The following is a 6,811-nucleotide window of genomic DNA, read 5'->3' as shown; positions in this document are numbered from 1 at the left end:
AAAAAGGTTCCTAAGTAAACAGAAACTGTCATTTTTCTAAGCTCGGAATGATCCTATGAGGCAGAAGTTGTCTACCATTGGTGTTAAAACATTTAATTTCGTGATGTTGGCGGAGAGACATAAAGAAACATGTACTTTGAAAGTTTACTCTATCTGAGAACACTGACATTTACAAATCATGTTTGCGATATTAACACATTAAAAATAGAAAAAGACACAAATGATTGCGTATTTTATTGATGGCTTCTTCAGTTCTATATGTTCTCAAAAACGCAATGCTGTTGCGCTAGTTCATTTCGCAATGTTGGACAACCTGACAGGCGACAGAACTTTGGAGTCTGCGCATTGTTGAGTGGGACAAGGTGGTGTAGTTAATGGTGTCGGTCATTAGAAAGAATATTTTTTGAAGTAACTGTGGTGTAAAAAGCGAGGCGGAACATCGTACTGCTTTTGCGAAGTGATTTGTGTGGCTGAGGTACGTTCTAAAAGTACCAAAACCTTTTCCGTGCTTATGGTTATGGATTTAGTAACTGCAATCGATACCGTAGCCCGTTATTTGGATGCGTTCGTTGCCCTGTAGTAAGCACGAAGCGCGTAGGTCTGCTATATGTTTAAAATTGCGATGGCGGGTGCGAATCGGTATATATAAATCCGCGGTATCATGTAATGAATGGACTTGCAACAGCAGGGATAAGTTAGGTTTTTTGCAACTTTCTGTGGTTCAGGTAGAATGAATGTTCACACGATTGGTAAAAATTATTGGTTGAAGCTTGTGAAAATTCAGTTTTCTGAAACAACTGATCAGTCTAGTCAGTCAGGAGAGCAGCTTAATAACTTAGAATTTTATAGACTGCCTGTTGTGTATTTAGATACGTATCGTCTTGAAATTTGTGAGAACTTGACTGAATTAACGGTGCAGTTCAGAATGTTTTGTGGTAGATTTATTCAGAAAGCTCAGTAATTACTTAAGTTGAGATTACAAGTTAGAATCGTTTTGGCGAATGAGTCACTTAAATCGTTTTATTTGTCTGAAGATACATTGCCATTGCATTAGACATCGTCTGGAAAAAGTTATTTCTTTACAGAGTATTTTAATACGGAATATAGTTTTACACGTCTATATTACACAGCTTATAATGTACATCATTTAATTCACACTATAATTAAATCGTTTACGCTATTGCCTATGAATTCCTCGACATTGTAGGACTTTCATTTTAGCCATGATTCCATAACCCTTTTAAATTTGCGTGGCAGTTCTCTAACACTTTGTGGTATCTGGTCCAGAAACACCAAGCCGTTGTGTGTAAAATTATTTTTAGTCTTGGATAGGTTAGTCCATGGAACATTTATCACGCTTCAGATCCTGGCTTCATATGCATGCGCATTCTCTTTGGCATAAACAAGAACTTGGGAGTACGTACAAATTGGGAACTATAAATATTTCCCCATTGAACTAGTCCATAGATAAATTGTGTTTTGACTTTCTTAAAGTTTCATATCAGGTAGAGTTAGTGATGTGAGCCGGATAAATACTCAGTTGGCAGTACTTTTCTAAACGCGAATTTGCCCAAAGCAGTTTTAAATGCCTAATAATTTGGACATTTATAAAAGTGCTTTTGTAAAGTTATTACTGGTAGAATGTTTTAATTTACCAATTAAAATAGAGGAATGGGACAATACTTCACATATTAAGTCAGTAAATGTTTACACGTGCCTTGATTACTAAGAACAAAATGAAAGAAGCGAGAGTCCTTTTCTACGAGCATTCCAACATGCTGTTAGCAGGGCTGACAGCTGCTTATCGTTTATAATGTCTTGTTTATTTTTACCAGTTCTACTATTCATTCTCACGCACACACACACACACAAACACACGTTGAACAGCTGTGTAGTGATAAGCCAGTATGAAAAACATTATCAGAGGTAGGAGTTATAAATATAAAAAAACTTGTATACTTTGTGTCTTTCATTCTATTCTGTCATATGGGATCATATTCTGAGGCAACTTGTCAAACCGAACAAAAGCTTTAGGGTGCAAAAGCGTGTGATAAGAATCATTTGTGGTGTAAATTGAACATCTTGTAGAAATCTGTTCAAGGAACTTAGTATTCTAACCACTGCTTCTCAGTATATTTATTCCTTACCGGTAATGAAATTTGTTGCAAGTAAGGGTCAAGCCAAATGAGGTGGTGCAATAAAAATTATTTTGGTTGCTTGACCATTTCTAACTTTTTAATTTTTTTTATGTGATTACCCTATAATTGAGAAGTTCAAAACAGTTTTTAAAAATATTTATCTTGCACCTTTACTGAATGGCGGCCATTTTCGTTTGTAAGCACATGATGTTTCAGTTGGAGAGAAGTTAGCAAAAATACAATTATCTCTGCAGGGTCATTCCATATCAAATCACCCAATAAAAAATAAATTTTACACCCACCTCCTTAGATTTTCATGAAATTTGGCTCAAATGGTTCTAATACCATCCTGACAACACCTGCAATTTTTTTTTTGCTGTATCTCTTACAGTTTTTTTTTTTTTTTTTTTTTTATAAATTTTTAAAGTTTTTATGTTTTGCGTTTTCTGAACCTTCGGAAATGGTCAATTTAATTTGTATTCATAACTTTAAATTTGCTTATCTTAAAAACTCTTTTAGATAACATCATGAATTTTTGCAGCAAGTTTATTTATTATACGTATTTGAAGATAAAAATGATGCTATTAAAATATATTAATATTTTCTATGAATATATATATATATATATATATATATATATATATATATATATATATATATATATATATATATATATATATATATATTCTTTTTTTTTTTTTTTAACGGATGTTTTGTTTTATAAGAATTGCAATATCTAGAGTCTCAGACCTGATAGAATGCTCAAATTTGTTTTAATTTACTCTTAAACATATAGGCTACTTGATAAAACAAAAATAATGATGGCTTTTTAACATGTTTATTAATTATAGTAGATTACATTAGAATTATGTACGAAGATAGTTTACTTACGACACTTATGTATAACCCAACTGATTGCTCAAAACATTGAATTTTTTGAGTAATTTTGTATTTTTAATAAACATTAATGCTGATTCAAACTGTTTTTCCACTTCATCCAAGAGCTTTCAGTTCTTTTGATACAGTCTTTTTTGAAGTAATACATTCTCCCAGTGCCGCTTGATTGAGGTGCGTCCACTACACAGACTATGTGCTCCAAAGGCACTATGCAGGAATCTTCTCTTTCAGGCCAATAAAATGATGCAGCTGGTCCTGAAGGATGTAGAAATAGAATTTCTGCATCTTCTTCATCATTGAATATTGTTTTTACCAGTCCAAAGTACCAGTTACCATCATAATTTGCAGCCACATAGCTATTTACGGATGGTTCAACACGAACCCAATCAGAAGAAGAATGGAAAGAAAAGACTAAGGAGGGTTTTACACTATCTGTAGTCCTTCTAATTTCAAGGTTGTTTGTTGGAAGTGGTTTGAAGTTATGAAAACTTCTAGTTCCAGGAATGGTTCGGGTTGCTGAAAAACGTTTTTCTAGTTTTAACCGTAGCAAATCAGCTTCTTTTTTGTCAATAAAGTGAAAATGAATGTTTTCAATATTTTTTTCACAAAACTTGTACACATCGATTGCTGTCATTATTTGTTCTTTGTCTGAAAGCTGTAGACTGGCTTTCCTTAAAATTCTTTTAATAGTTCCTCCTAGGCCATCACAAATTGACTTCCCATGACTTGTTGCAAAAAAAGAGTGTTGGGCCTTCAAATTAAAGTCTCTCAAGTGTTCAGTCAAATTTTTAAAACTGTTTCTATTTTTGTACTGCCCAGCACAACCATCTGTAAAGTAGTGAACTGAGTCAATGTCAGTATGATGTAATGACAGCCACTTTGTAATTTCTTTTTGTACAAAGTTAACAAAACCAGTGTCATGTTCTTGGTCGTCACTAATAAAACAGTGGTTGGAAACAAAAACATTGTTTTCCTCATTTCTTAGAAAAACTCCAACTGGGTGTAGAGTACAACCACCTCTATTCCAGTGGTAACTTTGGATCTCATTTTGTATAACAAAGGAATAATTTTCACTGAAATCCATGACAATAATTGCTGTTTTGGGTGGTGGGTCTTCTTTCAATCTTTTAAAGGCTGCTGATTGGGATTTTGCTATAAACGAGTGCGGGGTGAGCTTTTCCAATGACCTAACCAATAAAGAAATGTAGTCTTCAACACTGATAGACTGTTTGATCATTTCTGCCCTGTCTGTGTTAACCCACTGACTGATTACAATTTCTTCTTCTAAATCATAATCTTCACTTAGTTTTTCAGTTAAGTACTCAGTTAGTGCAGTATTTGCAGGACAGCTGTCGCAATGATGTAGCATGCAGTTTTGGTTTTCCGTGTTGCACACAAGCATCTTAATTAGGTCTTTATAAGATTCTTCAATTTTCACAGCATCCAGTAATAGTTCAACATTCTGGTGGATACTGCATACACATACAGTGTGTGTGCCTGCAGCACCAGCAAGGATACACCATTTAGGTCTCAAGAAACAAAATTTTGAAAATCCTACTTCTACCTCGGGATTCTCCCATTTGAAAGAATAATAGAGTTCTCTCAAGTTACACAAAATGAGTCTTTTTTGCATGTACACATTTTTTTGAACACTTACTTTGTCTTTTGTTCCAGGTAGCACTCTGGAACTTTCATCCTTTTCATAAAAATCTGTTACAAGTCTTACTGTATTTTCAGAAAGAGTTTTACCTTTTTTTGGACCAGGAGTTTCCAAAATACCCTTTTCAGATTTTAGCTTTCTAGCTTGTCGCACCATGTACTCACTTACATTAAATTCTTTCATCACTTTATTTCGAGTCCAAGAATCTGGAGCCAAGGTCAGAATCTGGATTTTTCTAGACCTCCCAACAGATGAAATCTTCTCTTTCATAAGAGAAATCATTACATCAAAATCCTTTGCTTTCTCAACCACACTTTTATCTTCGTCATCATCAGAACTTGGTGCATCATATTTTAATGCTTTTGAAACCGCATTTTTGGCAGTCTTTTCAATACTGCTAACCTTCCTTTTAAAATAAGACCCTTTACTTTGTTCTGACAAGCCATGAAGCTTTATCGGTGTTAAACCTAAATAATCAAGAGCAATGTTTGTTTGTACAAGGGATTCATTTCTGGATTCCAATGATTCTAATTCAACCATGACTTCATCATCTGTTTCACTTTCATTGACTTCAACTCTTAATTTTTCCTCACAAAAGTTACGGCATGTTGAGCAAAGCTTTTGTCCAGGTTTTATGCTAATATTTTTTGTCAGTAATTGTTTAGAAAGATCCAAGCTTACACTTCTCAACGATTTTTTGATGGGCTTTTTGTGTTTTTTTGGTGGGTCTACACATGTTGTTTGATACTTTTCAAAAACATTTAAAAAGTAGTAGCTGTGGTGTGAACATATATTCTTAAATTCACACAGATTAATTCCAGATCGTAAGTGGATCAAATCTTTTTCTTCCTCACTCAATTCTGATACCGGTTGTAACTTTTTTGAAGGTGTGTAGGTTGTTTGGAAACAGTCAGATTTTTTAAATAACCCTACACTACAGGTTTGAATATCTGACATACTGATTTCACTTTTGGTCTGATTACTGTTGTGGTTACTTTTATAGGATATTGGAAAAGAATCTCTGTAAACTAAGTAACAGTACTTAATGAGAGTTCGAATAAACTTAATAAAATACTATCCAAGCACTATTTAACACTGTAATAATTTTTTACTTCAAAACACAGGAGTAACAATACAAAATCCAAGTGTACATTGTTACTCCAAGAAGACAAAAACTTATTTTCGGTGTCTAAGTCACTTGGTATTTTTTATTTTTAAAATATAATTAATATTATTTTAAAAATTAGATAACTATTAAACAGGTTAAAAAGCCAACATAATTTTTCTTTTATATAATAGCCTATACAATTAAGAGTATTTTAAAACAAATTTGAGCTTTCTATCAGGTCTGAGACTAGATATTGCAGTTTTTGTAAAACTAAACATCCGTTAGCTAAAAATAAAAAATAAAAAACTTGAAAATTTTTTTCATTTGGAAGAATTTAATATATCTTTATGGTAATTTTTTTTAACATTTAGATATAATACACAAACTTATTCCAAAATTTCGTACTGATATCTTGAGTATTCTTTAATATACAAATTTTTTTAGTTGTGAGGACACGTTTAAGTTACAGTTTCCGACTGCTGAAACAACGCCAAATCTAAAAACTTTAAAAATTTATAAAAAAAAAAAAAACTATAAGAGATAGAGCAAAAAAATTTTACAAATGCTTTCAGGATGATAAAAGAAGTAATTGTACCAAGTTTCATCAAAATCTGACATGGTTGGTGTCAAGGCCTGGGTGACTTGACATGGAATGACCCTGCACTGGGTTAAGTTACAACATTGCAATTGACATGACTGTTTTTAGAAAAGTGTCCTCTACAACATTGTCTATTAAACAAAATACCCCAAATTCAAAAATAACCAGTCAAAATGAAATCCAAAGTTTGGTATACAAATTTTCAAAAATCTGCTTTTTAGGCCCAAAAATAACAAACAAGGAGTGATTTATGAAGTCTATTTTTCCCTATAGTTAGATATCATACACTACTAGCCTCATATTGAGCAAGAACACTTACAAATGTTTCCTTAATTTTTTATGAATTTTTGAAATTTGAAAATTTTCACTTTTTGTTAAGTTTGGGGTTAGTTATCTCAGGTGGGACCGAA

The 6,811-nt window shown here is 32.8% G+C and overlaps 1 protein-coding gene across 5 annotated transcripts in view; it reads left to right on the top strand.

Moving 5' to 3' along the window:
• The first annotated feature begins 330 nt into the window (after positions 1 to 330).
• The window catches only part of LOC126210216 (uncharacterized), a 131,750-nt gene continuing 125,269 nt past the window's right edge, over positions 331 to 6,811 (top strand). For 3 of the 5 annotated variants that reach the window (XR_007540624.1, XR_007540625.1, XR_007540623.1), the window contains exon 1: positions 331 to 475. The gene's annotated coding sequence lies outside the window, so the exon portion shown is untranslated. The remainder of the gene's footprint in view (positions 476 to 6,811) is intronic. The other 2 variants (XR_007540627.1, XR_007540626.1) reach the window with 2 other exon arrangements.

The sequence above is a fragment of the Schistocerca nitens genome, chromosome 10 (genome assembly GCF_023898315.1).
Source record: "Schistocerca nitens isolate TAMUIC-IGC-003100 chromosome 10, iqSchNite1.1, whole genome shotgun sequence".
NCBI lineage: Eukaryota > Metazoa > Arthropoda > Insecta > Orthoptera > Acrididae > Schistocerca > Schistocerca nitens.
The sequence above is the reverse complement of the archived record's forward strand: the minus strand, read 5'-3'. Positions and strand labels throughout refer to the sequence as shown.